Here is a 15,550-nt window from a genome sequence, read left to right as displayed (position 1 = left end):
TATTGCAGCTTTACCTGTTTCTGTGGCCTACTGAAAATTAACTTTCTTTTATTTATTCTAGCATTACTTTACTTTATATAATTTAAGATGCAGTCATATCTTTCTTGGTTTTTTCCATCAAGGCTGAAAACACTCAATTCTTCAATATCCTCTAATAGATCATAGCTTCAAGCCCCTTTTATTTTGCTGTTTACCCTTGGATCCTACTAATTTTTTTTTTTACTGTTGTTTCCATGACACAATAGCCACAATTAAGAACAGTGGTTAATATACAAAAAGAAAAACCAAAACAATGCCCTTCTGCTGAGACACTAATCATTTGACTCACATAAAAAGATGTAATAAATTATTGAATCGGGGTCAACAGTCAGATTTACATAGCAGTTTGAATCAGTCGAAAAATGAATCAAAAGGGATCCAGAGACTATGACCAACTCTAGCCACCACACCCCATATCCCTGCTTCACACACACAGTATTACTGGCTTTTTTGCTTCAAAGGAGAAATAAATAACTACTCTTGAAATTTTCTATTGCTATCATAGAGCAAAACATACAACATGAATATACCAAATGATACAAAATATTAAACTGGGTTAGCTAGTGTATAAAATTCAAAGTGTTCTCTCCAGCTAGTTAAACTGCATCCAAACCTAATTTACAGGCAGATGGATTCCTGATGATGTGACTTATGAGAGTAATGAAATTAACATAAGATTCAAAGGGAGCTCTGTGTATTATTCTCATTAATTATGAGGGTATGATTAAATGATTTATACCACAATAGTGCCTTCATTTAGGCGTTCAGTAGAATATTATAGTTCAAGAAAATCACAGATCTTTCATTTAAGAAAACCGTGTTTGTTTTATTTTTATAAATTTTTATAAAATTACTAGAGTGCCATTGACACTACTCAGGCCCTAGTAAAATACAAAGTTCTTTCTTAATAAGACTGAAAGGGGTATGCACACGGCTAAAACACTGGTGATCCCAACTCTTACGTATCTACCCAAAAAAGTTTTCTACCCACAATAGTTCCCCTTAGAAAATACTCAAGTAAGGTGAGCCTTTTATTATATGTAACCCTAGCAAAAAAACAAAAAAGGCAAAAAGTCAAGGAAAATGTAATTTCCCACCCAAACAGTGATAGATTTTCTCAGTAACAGATACAGACAGATCCTCTAAAGGCTGGTAACATTCCTCATATGGCAACATCATCTCACAGTTTTATGATGGGAAAATAATTGTCAGATATCAATTCAAAACCCAGAAAACACCAACATTTACTGAATTTTAGTATCTATGATGGTGGTCCTAATAACCAGGACAGAGTATCATTATTAGTCTTATTATTTTGATCTTTGAAACTTAATTTTCAAGTGGTTTATAAACACTTTCTATCCTATTGTTATTAAATACTGAATTACTAGATTAGTCATCTATATATACATTAAAATGGGAAATATTTTAGATGTACATCCTAGATGCGCATATAGTTAGGTGTACATACTAACAAATAAAGAAGAAATTTTAAGTTATTCTATAAATTTTGGAGTACAGTCAAGACATGACCAGAATCATGTTTGAAGGGGAAAACAGTCATAAGAGCTAATATTTTGTCATCTGAAAAAGAATGAAAAAATTGACCAAAAAAAAATCTCATTTTGTATGTGTTAGATTTTCTCCATAAAATTGTGGGAGAGTATACATACTTTTATATTTTATATTTTCCCTCAAAAATTGTCATTAACATTGAAAAGTAAATATATATATATATATTTTATTAACACTAAAAATATATATAGCCCAAAGGAAAAACAGTTACCACAATCTGTAATAAAAATATATTAAGAATTTTAATGTTTACATTTTTAATCTGTTTACATTTTCTGTGTATATTTTCCTTCTACCTAATCCATTTAGATTTAGTCAAATCACCAATCTGTATAATTTATGTGTTCACTTCAACATTCATATAAATGTACAAATCATGTGCTTCCTGGGGTTCTGACTGACAATGTAAAACCTGAAGGTTTAAACATTCACAATAAATATGTCTATATTCTTAGCATTTAGCAGAATTTCCTAAATGGAAGAGTCACATATACATGATTTTTCAGGTGTTTTAAACCATGTAAGTAATACCTGCTTTATGCTGCTGCTGCTGCTGCTAAGTTGCTTCAGTTGTGTCCGACTCTGTGCGACCCCATAGACGGCAGCCCACCAGGCTCCCCTGTCCCTGGGATTCTCCAGGCAAGAACACTGGAGTGGGTTGCCATTTCCTTCTCCAATGCATGAAAGTGAAAAGGGAAAGTGAAGTCGCTCAGTCGTGTCTGACTCTTCGCGACCCCATGGACTGCAGCCTACCAGGCTCCTCCGTCCATGGGATTTTCCAGGCAAGAGTACTGGAGTGGGGTGCCATCGCCTTCTCCGACCTGTTTTATACTTCACAGTAAAATTATAACTTTCTCTTTAAGTAGAACTTATTCTCTTGTCCCACTCACTATCCACCTTTATTGACCTTAGGTAATTGTTCATTTATTAATCAATGACCATTTATTGAGTGCTTATTATGTGCCTAACCCTGGTGTTCAGAGACTCCTAATTGAGAAAGTGACCAAAAAATTTGCATATCATTCCTAATAGGAATACCTATTACGTTAATAAGTAGACCTGAGGTTCCCTGGTGGGTCAGTGGTAAAGAATCTACCTGCCAATGTAGGAGAGGCATCTGGGTTGGGAAGATCCCCTGGCGAAGGAAATGGCAACCTACTCCAGTATTCTTGCCTGGGAAACCCTATAGACAGAGGAGCTTGATGGGCTATAGTCCATGGGGGTCGCAAAATAGTTAGACACAACTGAGCGACTAAAGAACAACAATAAGTAGAGTCAGAGGATCCTGCAATGATGCTAATGCTCTGTTTAAAGTAAATCATGAGGTAAGCTAATTGCCACATATGAAGTGAACAGTTTGATAAGTGAACAAGGGCTAAATGAAAATGGAAAGCCAAAATCAGGTAGCATTAAAATCATGTAAAGGAGAAAATTTAAGCCAATAAATTTTTAGAACAGAAATGTAGTAGAGAGCAAAAGATGGTGGGATAGCTACATACAACAATGTTTCAGCACAAGGACAAGTCACCGCTCCAGAGAACACAGGACAGACTGTCAGTCTGTGCAATTTCTTTCCAGATTTATAATTTCATAATTCCATTAAAAACAAAGCCAGCCTCCCACTTCTTCCTTCTTCCCCACCAGCCACCAGGGGGAAAAAGGTAGCAACACCTTTCAACAGCTCAGTTAACGCTGCTACTGCATCTGGCAGTCACAGGGCCTAAAGGCAGCCTGTGGGCCCATATCAGTATTAGACCCCACTGAACACCAGCCTCAAGCACTTCAGCCCCAGAACAATGAGCAGCCATTGACACATGATGTCAACTGTCTGAAGGGTAAGAATAAAGCCATTTCAAAACAGAAACCAACAAAAAGGCAAACTCCCCCAAGCATTTTCAAACTAGATCATCATCGATGGTGTTGAAGGCTGTACTGAGATCAAGTGTGGAAGGATAAGACTGGAGGAGAAAGCAAAGTCTGCCCTGTAAGGAAGTCATTTGTTACTCTGATGAGGGTAGTCTCCCCAACATTGTGGTAGGTGACTGAAATCTTCACATTTAGAGTAGTCTGGCAGATATACACTCGACTCTTTGGCTATCACCCACTGAGGGTAATTCCGGATCACCCATAGAGGACGGGTGTGATTTGGTTGTAGCCCATGGTGGTGAGGTGTTTTTTTGTCTTTGCTCTTGGCTGATCCTGGAATATCACCATTTCCAGGGTCCATCCCGAGAGCCTCTTGACTAGTCTGTTTCCTAAGAAGCTTTTCGCTATGTTTGAGTTTCTTGGTTAAATTAATTTTTCTAAACCCTCCAGAACGCAAAGAAACATTGGAATAATATCACACATGATTCATTTCCTAGAACATGCTGGAAGTTTTTGTTTTAACTTTAAAATAAGAATCAATGGCTGTAGTACTATTTAAAAGTACCTTGATATTTATGATTCTCCTTTGGAGGGTTATTATAGTCTAATTAAATTAATTGTACTACTTTGAGGCATTTAAGCATAATTTAAGTAATTTTTGAGATTATCTACTTCTCATATATTGCCAGACACTCTCAAATCTGTATTTTTCTTTAGCTGAATAAAATGAAAGACATGAAGCATTTGCATCATCAGAACTGCCAAGCAGGCTTTTGTCAAAAACCCAAAAAACTAATAATGCTTTTAAAAAGTATTTATCATAAAGCTGCTTTTCAGTGCTTTCTAGCATCAGATTAAAAATATACATTTATTGAAACAGATCAAGATTCAAGTGGATTATGGCAAAAAAAAAAAAAAGGCACCATTTAATCATAACCCCATTCAAATGTGTAAGTAGGGCTTATAACATGTAGAAGAGTTATTTCTAGGTGAAATGCTAAAATTTATAGAGGGAAAAACTTAACTAGCAGAATCACAAGGCAGGAGCGTAGTGTGGACTATGTTGTGTGAGAGCAGGAACACTGCAGAGTGTCTGCAACTCAGCATCACGGGCCACCTTGTGTGGAAGCCCATGCTGAAATCCTGGGGGGTGTTCTTCCTGTGGGCCCTTGTCTTAAAGTCCGGCACCTCCCTGGTGTGTCCAACAGCTGCAGCTGGCTCCCAAGGATGGTTCTGAAGGTGAGTGTTGGCAGAAACTCAGCCCACAGAACTTGTGAAACTTGATTTTTGTTTCTCCCACTGCATGGTGCACCAAATGCAAAAGGCAAAAAGAAAAACATGCATGTTTTCACTGGCAAGCTTACAGAGCCTCGTGGTCAGAGGGATCTTACAATTTCTGCTGATGTTCTTGGAAACAGATTGATGATCTAGGTTACTGTGCCTTTTTTTTTTTCCAGGAGGAGAATGAAAGAATGGTGTTAAGTAAGACAGATCACTCTGAAATATAGTTTCATAATAATCTTGAGCCTCAGACTGAACTAAAGCAAAACCTCACAATCTCTTAGATGGATTTTCTTCTACCTAAGATTTTCATTTTTTCTTGATGTCTAGACAGATTCTCCTGCTAGTCAGTTGAATGCTCTCATTGTTCTATTGGGGAATATTCCCCATTATTCACTATTAATCCACTTGAACTGTATAGGATTGTATTTAATATACACTACCTTTAGAATAACTTGAGCAATCCTTTTGAATTGACTCATACATTCATTCAACAACAGCAAAAATGTTGGTGCTTTCTGGGCTAGAAACTGTGCTAAACCGGTAGGGAGTGAAAAGCTGAAAAATAACACATTCTCTTATCCACAGGAGGATACCAGTATATAAGGGGAGACACACAAATAATTAATACCATAAAATTATGATAAAAGCCATAAATCTTCCCTGGTGGCTCAGCTGGTAAAGAATCCGCCTGCAATGCAGAATCCGGGTTCTATCCCTGGGTTGGGAAGATCCCCTGGAGAAGGGAATGGCTACCCACTCCAGTATTCTGCCTGGAGAATTCCATGGACTGTATAGTTCTTGGGGTTGCAAAGAGTCAGACACGACTGAGTGACTTTCACTTTCACAAACCATAACAATTCAAGTTCAGAGAGCTAAAATTTTTCCACAACAAAAGAAGTTAATTCTGTCTTATTGTGGCAGTGGCTGAGAAAAGTCTGTCTTTCCACTGCAAAAAATAAGAAGACAAAGATTTTTATTTATTCAGAGCAGGTTTCCTCATTTTGGAGCTGACACACCAATTTTTGTGTCAGATGCTTCCAGTCTTCCTGAAAAAGTTTTATTTTACATTTCCAAGAGTTGAAGTGAGTCAAAGCTAGTAGTTTTGAAATCACTTCAAATCTACTGAAATAACTAAAGTTGACAGTAGCAATGTGGAATAGGAATCAATGATATGGAATTCAAACTCAGACCACGAAAGGGATAGAAATGGGAAGTGACTCAAACTACTTGCTTTCCAGCCAGTATAAAGCTGTTTATACTCACAGAAGGTGCCTGCCTGTTTTACTCAAGAAAACTGGACTGTGCCAGGTTCTATTTGCATGTAATCATCACAAAATTGTGTTTCATCACCACTACCATATTAATAACAACCAACACATATACAGCACAAGCCACTCCGCCAGGCACTGTGCTATTACAAACATTAACTCACTTAATCTTCACTTAACTTTATATGATAGATACTATTATCCCCATTTTACAGATAAGAAAATGGAGGCATAGGGAAGTTAAGTATCTTCTTAACCACTTAGTAAGTAGCTGCTGCTGCTGCTGCTAAGTCACTTCAGTCGTATCCAACTCTGTGCGACCCCATAGACGGAAGGCCACCAGGCTCCCCCGTCCCTGGGATTCTCCAGGCAAGAACACTGGAGTGGGTTGCCATTTCCTTCTCCAATGTGTGAAAGTTCCTTTATATTTCTCACCTAATTGAACACAATTTGGGAAATTAATTTTAAATATGTTATTCATTAAGCTTACCTTAAGGACAGTGATGAGCAGCCATATTTTTCATGTAACTATCAAAAGATGTTAAACCCAGAGCTCCAATGAGTAGCAGATGGGATTCCTACATGCTTTATGTTCTTTGGACATCTCAGACTCAAACTCCCTCATATTTATTACTATTTTTTCACAACTGTACTATTAAATTAAATCGCTCAAATTTTATGAATATTTCCTAACTATATCCCTCCCTTCTCATTCTCAATGAAAGTGTCCTCTTTTTAGCTTTTATCTCTCACGTGAATTATTGAAATAAACCCCCTTAAATTACTGAGTTCTTATTATATGCTATTTATTGTGATAGAAGCATAGTATATTCATCTCATTTGTTCCTCATAAAAGTTCTGAGCAGAGGAGTAGTATCCACACTGAACAGGAAAGGAAAAGTTTCAGAGATTCAGTCACTTGCCCAAGGTTGCACTACGGGTGAGCGATACAGCTGGGAGAATTCAAGACCATTCTGCGTATGTTTCGCATTTTCCCCAAGATTCCACCCTATTTTATGGGCAACTCCTCTGCCTCACACATATGAATTGATTAAGACCTGCTTGATGCATAACAGGAAAAACGTACAAAGCTCTTTCAGTCTACTATTCCGTAACAATTTAGCTTTCAATACTCTATCATCCACTGGAATTTTTTGCTTCATATCAAGTAACTATGCTTGGATCATCTCTTCAGAAAAAAGAAAGGAAAATCTTGAGTAAATGTCTTTAGATCTGAAAGATAGAAATTAATTCCATTTTTTTTCAATTTTTCACTGTTAAAAATTTTAATAAGCATTAGTGATTAACCCAAAAATATCTATGTGTACTGTATTTTCAGGATTGATATTTTAAACAAAACAATATTGTTTCCTTAAGAAAAGAATCTCTCCCAGAATATTATTGGATGAGAAATACAATACGATGAGAGAAGGAAATGTATGAAAATGGTAGTATATAAAACAAGTTTTATAAAACAGCCATTTTCTAAAACAAAACTTTCTAGAGGAAACATGTGGCTTAAAAATCTGATATTGTAATGAAAATTTAATAGGACTTCAAAACAAAGAAGCATTCATCTGTTTCAGGATTTTTTGAGAAACAAATCCAAGTATTTGCCTAAGAAATCTAGCCTAAATTTTCTGATATTGCTAACTGTAAAATAAAAAATATATTTATTTGGCTTCCCGATATACATTAGATTAATTACTGCTTCTGAAAGCCAAAAAAAGTGATTGTGACAAGCTAAAAAGTGAAAAACAACTTCTCAAGGAAAGTATAACAATTTGCATTACTCCATATATTCCAGACTGCTCTATTTCTTAACTACATATTCATTATAATCAAAACATAGTAATGCCAATAATTATGCTAAATTAAAATAGCTTTATGCAGTACTTTCACAAAGAGTAGGCAGGTTTCTGTAATTAGCTTCCAGAAAGATACAGAATAAGGGGACAAAAAACCCCAAAACCTAACCTTTCATCTCCCTAGTTTTTCAAGTCGGCTTCCCTTCCATCTTTTCTCTTTTCCCTCTCATCTATTCTTTTAAATTCAGCAATAGAAAGACAACTTAAATTGAAGGGAGAAAGATTACATGTACTCTTTTGTAAGAGGAAAGAACAATCCATCTACCCATATTTCAAGACTTAAGTGTCACAAACTTTCCAAAGCTTGTTCCTAATGACTCTGCCCACAAGTAGAACAGAGTTCTCTTGTTTTGTATCCTCTGAAATCATGTATATTGTCTTAGAGGCCACAACACATTACTGCATTCATTTGTTTCATCTGTTTCCACTACAGGGCTAGAAGTTCCTTGAGGGTAAAGGACACATTTTCTTCATCTTTGATTCCTTGGCACCTGGTACAGATTTTGGAAAGGACTTAATTAACTAATATTTGTTGAAAGAATAAAAGATGTGAACGAAAAAAAGGAATACAGAATACAGAGCTCCAAGAATAGCAAGGAGACATAAGAAAGCCTTCCTCAGTGATCAGTGCAAAGACATAGAGGAAAACAATAGAATGAGAAAGACTAGAGATTTCTTCAAGGAAATTAGAGATACTAAGGAACACTTCATGCAAGTGGGCACAATAAAGGACAGAAATGGTATGGACCTAACAGAAGCAGAAGATATTAAGAAGAAGTAGCAACAATACACGAAGAACTGCACAAAATAGATCTTCACAACCCAGATGACCATGATAGTGTGATCACTCACCTAGAACCAGACATCCTGGAATGCAAAGTCAAGTGGGCCTTAGGGAGCATCCTTATGGACAAAGCTACTGGAGGTAATGGAATTCCAGTTGAGCTATTTCAAATCCTGAAAGATGATGCTGTGAAAGTGCTACACTCAATATCCAAGCAAATTTAGAAAACTCAGCAATGGCCACAGGACTGGAAATGGTCAGTTTTCATTCTAATCCCAAAGAAAGGCAAAGCCAAAGAATGCTCAAACTACTGCACAATTGCACTCATCTCATACACTGGTAAAGTAATGCTCAAAATTCTCCAAGCCAGGCTTCAACAGTATGTGAACCACAAATTTACAGATGTTCAAGCTGGATTTAGAAAAGGCAGAGGAACCAGAGATCAAATTGCCAACATCCATTGGATCATAGAAAAAGCAAGAGAATTCCAGAAAAACAATCTACTTCTGCTTTATTGACTATGCCAAAGCCCTTGACTGCGTAGATCACAACAAACTGGAAAATTCTTCAAGAGATGGGAATACCTGACCACCTGACCTGCCTCCTAAGAAATCTGTATGCAGGTCAAGAAGCAACAGTTAGAACTGGACATGGAACAACAGACTGGTTCCAAATAGGGAAAGGAGTATGTTAAGACTATATATTGTCACCTGTTTCTTTAATTTATATTCAGAGTAAGTCATGAGAAATGCTGGACTGGATGAAGCACAAGCTGGAATCAGGATTGCTGGGAGAAATATCAATAACCTCAGGTATGCAGATGACACCACACTTTGGCAGAAAGGGAAGCACTGAAGAGCCTCTTGATGAAAGTGAGAGGAGTGAAAAAGTTGGCTTAAAGCTCAACATTCAGAAAACTAAGATCATGGCAACCGGTCCCATCACTTCATGGCAAACAGATGGGGAAACAATGGAAACAGTGACAGACTTTATTTTTTTGGGCTCCAAAATCACTGCAGATGGTGACTGCAGCCATGAAATTAAAAGACGCTTGCTCTTTGAAAGAAAAATTATGACCAACCTAGACAGCATATTAAAAAGCAGAGACATTACTTTGCCAACAAAGGTCCGTCTAGTCAAAGCTATGGTTTTTCCTGTGGTCATGTATGGATGTGAGAGTTGGACTATAAAGAAGGCTGAGTGCCAAAGAATTGATGCTTTTGAACTGTGGTGTTGGAGAAGACTCTTGAGAGTCCCTTGGACAGCAAAGAGATCCAACCAGTCCATCCTAATGGAAATCAGTCCTGAATATTCATTGGAAGGACTGATGCTGAAGCTGAAACTCTAATACTTTAGCCACCTGATGTGAGGAACTGACTCATTTGAAAAGACACTGATTCTGGGAAAGATTGAGGGCAGGAGGAGAAGGGGACGACAGAGAATGAGAGGGTTGGATGGCATCACCGACTCTATGGACATGAGTTTTAGTGAACTCCGGGAGTTGGTGATGGACAGGGAGGCCTGGCGTGCTGCAGTCCATGGGGTCGCAAAGAGTCAGACAGGACTGAGTGATTTAACTGAACTGAACAGATGCTTTTCCCTAATTAAGGCCACAGTATTAATATTTTTCTTGCAGAGTTGAAATGTAAAAACCAAAACTGTAATGAAGGAAACTACTTAAAATTACCTCTTAAAAAATCAGCAATACAAAGTATCAAAAAATCTATTTTCCACTGAAAATTCTCAAGATATGATCATTTTTGGTAACTGAGATTGTTGAAACATGTTTATTTTCACATCACATACTTAATCTCTCTAACACTACAGGGGAGCCTAAACTACTTTTTACATTAAATTGAATTTCTTGAGAATTTATTCTGGTATGATACTATATAAGCAACACCATATCAAGAACCACATACCAGATTTTATGCCCAGGGTTCAAGCTCATGTTCCACTATGTCCTGTGGGCCCAGTATGACTTATTTATGATGCAATACCAATCTCTCACTTTGTATAAATCAGTGGTTTGCACTATTAGTTGGTGTCTAGATTGTTTTATTTCATTCCGTTTTGTTTTCTGGGACATATGCTTAGTGCTCCTCTGTTTTCTCAAACAGTGATCCTAATTAACATTTCTATATATGTCTATTCTTTCTTGCATTTTGATTTTTATCCTACAATTCCAAAAGAGCTCTCTCAATATTCACCAATAACTTTCCAAATGGAATGACCTTTTTCTTTTTTCTAAGTCCTGTCCTTAGACTTCACAGCAGCATTTGAAGCATTTGATAATTCTCCTCTGGCTTCTGGGGCGTCAGTTATTCAGTTCTCATCCCACTTCTGACCTTTGCTTTTCAGTCACCCTTAATATCTGTGTGCCTGTTCTCCACATTTCGGTTCTTCCTTGTCTCACTGACTTCCCTGTACATTGTCTCATTTTCTGTATCCTGGGCTCCGTCCCCTCGTTTAAAGAGCCAGCCCTAGGACGCATACAAGATACAAGCCTGCACTCCTAATAGTCTTATATGTCTACACAGAGAACTTTCCAATTTCTCCAATACAAAATTTTCAAAACATAACTTATCTTGCCCTCATTTGTACCCCTTGGGTTTCATTTCTCTTAAGTGTTATACTTTCCTTCAGGTTCTAACCTTACAAACTTTGACTACTTGCTTTCTTTCTTGCCCATTCTGCAATATATCTTACACCAATTATTTCTTCTGATTCCACTTATTTTGCCTCAATTTAGATCTTCAATTCCATCTACCCAGATAATTATAAAATTCTAAGTGAAAAAAAAATGAAAAAAAAATTCTAAGTGCAATCCTAGCTCCCCCTCTCCAACATAATAAACATATTGCCCTTAATCTTCCTTACAGACATCTCTGACTACATACTTCCACTGCACAAAGTGCCATCAAGGGATAGAATGTAAAAACTTTAGTCTAGCATTCAGAATTCTCTACACTATTTACCACTTTTCCAATCTCATCTTCCTCTGTTCCCTCCAGGTATTCAGCATCTCAGCAGAACCGACTTAGTAATTCTTCTTTGTGCGTGCTCCAAGTGAATATGTTATGTTCCTCTAGGCACAGCTAGCACCAGGGACATTGCCTAGCACATAAAAACGCTCAATAAAAAATTGTTAAGAAAATAAATGAGAACACATAAGAGTTTCCAACCCTAAAAGTAGTCCCAGTATATTTTAAAAGGATAAAGTAGAAGCTACCACAATGTTTGTTAAATGCAGAGAGTAGAGTAAGCCAAAGGGGTAATAGATGTGGAAGCTCTAAGGAAGCTCCAGGAGGACCCTGCCCTAAAAATATTATTAACTCTGCTGGAAAGCACATGAGGTTTCTAGACTTAAAGTAAAAGGGCAAGTGGTAACTTGCCAAAGAAGCTCCCAGTACTACACATTTTTTTTAAAGAAGAAATTCTGCTCTTGCTGTTCTTTATTTACTTAAAAATGGGTGTGACCTATCAGAGTCATCTGTCAAGGACTGAACAGTTGCAGCATAACAAATGTGAACCTTTCACTATGAGTAATGCATAATTACGGAGACGGCAATGGCACCCCACTCCAGTACTCTTGCCTGGAAAATCCCATGGATGGAGGAGCCTGGTAGGCTACAGTCCATGGGGTCGAGAAGAGTCAGACATGACTGAGCGACTTCACTTTCCCTTTTCACTTTCATGCATTGGAGAAGGAAATGGCAACCCACTCCAGTGTTCTTGCCTGGAGAATCCCAGGGACGGGGGAGCCTGGTGGGCTGCCATCTATGGGGTCACACAGAGTCGGACACGACTGAAGTGACTTAGCAGCAGCAGCAGCAGAATGCATAATTAACATACGAGCCGAAGGATGCTGAATGTTCAACTCAGAAACATTTGGGTACCAAAAGGAAAATAAAGAATTTTACTTGGTAAATTAAAACATATGTTGTATGTTTGACTCTCAACATCCATAAAACTGAAGGAATAGATGCCAATTTGCCTAATAATGATAAAGTTGAAGAATGAGGTGGGGGAGGGAAATTAGCCTTTAAGTGACTATACTCCAGGTAACATCTCTCCTATCTATGCTTTGAGATATGTTTTGTGATGAAATCTTTGTAATAGGATTGGAACTATATAACATTGAAATTATTAAAAAATAAAGAGGAGCTGTGTGGGCTCTTCTCTAATTAATTAACAATCTTGATTCTGTCTTTATTTTAAAATATAGAGCTCTTAATATTTCTCAATAAGAAAGCACTGTTATATCTTGCCCTATGCTTGACCATTGGAATTATTTCTGGACTATTAATAATTATTCATCACCCACACCTGACTATTTTAGTTAACTCTTCTAAGATGTGTCCCCTCTAACTCATAGGAATCTAGGAAAATTGCATTTTCAAAATATCAGAATCCCTTAGTTAAAGGTGTTAGTTGAAAGTCTCTTGAAAGTACCCAAAGAATTATTGTGCTTAGTTGCTCAGTCCTGTTCAGCTCTTTGCAACCACATGGACTTTAGCCTGCCAGGCTCCTCTATGGGGATTCCCCAGGCAAGAATACTGGAGTGGGTTGCCCTTTCCCACTCCAGGGGATCTTCCCAACCCAGGTTTCCCATGTTGGCTTACCGTCTAAACCAAAGTACCGCAAATATGGAGAATCCAATCAGTGATTTAGCCATATGATTAAAGTCAACAACAGTCATAAATCCTGTAGAGAATAACTACTTTTGATATGATGTGATGAAAAGGGTACTTTATCTCTGTGGTCTTCCTCCCCAAAATCCATAGCCCCAATCTAATTATTAAAAACATCTGAAATATCCCAACTGAAGGACAGTCTACAAAATAGCTGATGAGTAAGTAATCTTCAAAACAGTCAAGGTCATTAAAAACAAGGAAAGTCTGAGAAACTGTCAAACTCAAAAGGAGCCCAAAGAGAGAGTATGATGACTGAATGTGATGTGGTATCATAGATGAGATCTGCAATAGGAAAATGACATTAGGTAAGAAGAAATGTGAGTAATACATGGACTTCAGTTTATATTACTGCTATCAATGTTGTTCATTAATTGTAACAAATGAGCCATGCTAATGTAAGATGTTACTAATAGAGAAGGCTGTGAAGCAGTGATGGGATGTATGGAAACTCTCTGAACTATTTGTTAATTGTTTGTAAATCTAAAATCATTCTAAAAATATTCATTCCAAAAAAAAAAAGCCTATTAATTTTAAAATATCACACTAAGTTCACTGATCGGACCTTTGACACAGGGGGGCTGTATGACATGGTTCAGCTGGGAGAGGTGGTGGGGGGGCAGGGCAAGGAAAGGGTCTGGCAGATAGTGAACAACAGGACACCTGCTATCACCTAGCTGGTGTGGAAATGTGACTGTGAGTATGATGAGGGATGATGACGGACCTGCCTAACAATCACTCAGTGGGTGGGCAGGATGTTCCAGGGAGCTAGTGAAGACAAAACTTTCAAGTACTCCCAGAGCCATGGCTTAATCCTAGCCTTTAGTAATGCTACTGTTAGTACTCATGCTTTGGCATCATTTTTTATTTTAGTAAAAAAGAAAACCCAAAACTCTTTGAGAGAAACAGCATATATAGGATGACTAAGGTCAACATCAACAGTCGTCAATTACGTAGACAGCAAATACCCTAGGTTTCATAAAGTCTTTCAACTGGACAGAGCAAATAAGAGGCTCAGCACCCATAACATAAATTCAAACATACTCCTCATCCCCTACCCTTCCCTCCTAACACCAAAATGGCAACAAAACCACCTAACCTATTCCTTGAAGTCTCACAACCTTCTCTCAAGTGATCCATGCAGCACACTTTCCTGTAGATGTAAGTGGACTCTAACTCATCTGCACACACGAAATAGACTCTTCTCCAACATGCAAGGTCCCTGTTTCACATTGGGTGGCTCCCTGCTCTTTCTGACCACTTCAGGTTTAAGATCATTTAATCTATTACTGACTGACCTGGTTGCTACACCTCTAGGAATATATGTTACTTTTATTCTGCCTTCTTTATTCTAAAAAGCTCTCTTATTAAATACTGATACTCAATCATGAACATTAGAATTTATATTCCTCAAAAATTTATTGCCTTCTTCATACTATGTCTTACCTGTATTTTTTCTTGAATAATTAGAATTCCCATAATAGTTATATATTGGGTCAATAGCTGCAGTGTACTCAGATATACACTGTTCTCTGATTATTATTTAAGCCTTATTCTATATACTATTCATATCATTATGTTTTAAAAATAACATACAACTTGACTGGCATCCAAAAAGTTAGTACAGGAGTTATTTAATACCCTGAAGTTTCTGGGAGGTAATGAATAGACTCTAAGTTTCTTTTTTTTAATTGAAAATGCTTTTATAAGAAACTTATTTAAATTTGAAATAATATTAAAAAAATAATCAACACACATGAAAAGGCATAGTTTATGCTGCATCTTAGTATTAGGTAAGTGCTTTGCAAATTTTAATCTTACCAATTTTGCCTGATACTTGAGGATGTTAGCTTACACAGCTCAAGGCCTGTCTCAGCTGAGTCTAATTTTTGAAAAGTATCTTACACAGTGTTCTGCACAAGTGTTCACCAAAACATTATTCTGCAGATACAAAGAGAAGATGATTTATAAACCAGAGAAAAAATCATCAAAAAAACCTTTTAATCTTAGATACTATACTAATCATTAAAATACCTATTAAAAAGGAAAATGGGACAATGAGATATATCATGCAATTTAGGTAAAATATCAGAGGTATTTTATGTAATCCACAATTATCAAAGTTAGTGCTAGTACCTGTGATTCTGTTTTATAGATTCTGTAACCTCATCA

At 37.1% G+C, this 15,550-nt stretch overlaps 1 protein-coding gene across 1 annotated transcript in view; it reads right to left on the bottom strand.

The window, feature by feature from the left end:
- The window catches only part of COL25A1 (collagen type XXV alpha 1 chain), a 485,880-nt gene that overhangs the window by 254,557 nt on the left and 215,773 nt on the right, over positions 1-15,550 (bottom strand). The gene's annotated exons all lie outside the window — the stretch shown is intronic.

Source organism: Bubalus bubalis, chromosome 7 (genome assembly GCF_019923935.1).
Source record: "Bubalus bubalis isolate 160015118507 breed Murrah chromosome 7, NDDB_SH_1, whole genome shotgun sequence".
Classification (NCBI taxonomy): domain Eukaryota; kingdom Metazoa; phylum Chordata; class Mammalia; order Artiodactyla; family Bovidae; genus Bubalus; species Bubalus bubalis.
Note: the sequence above shows the minus strand (reverse complement) of the source record. Positions and strands in the feature narration are given on the sequence as shown.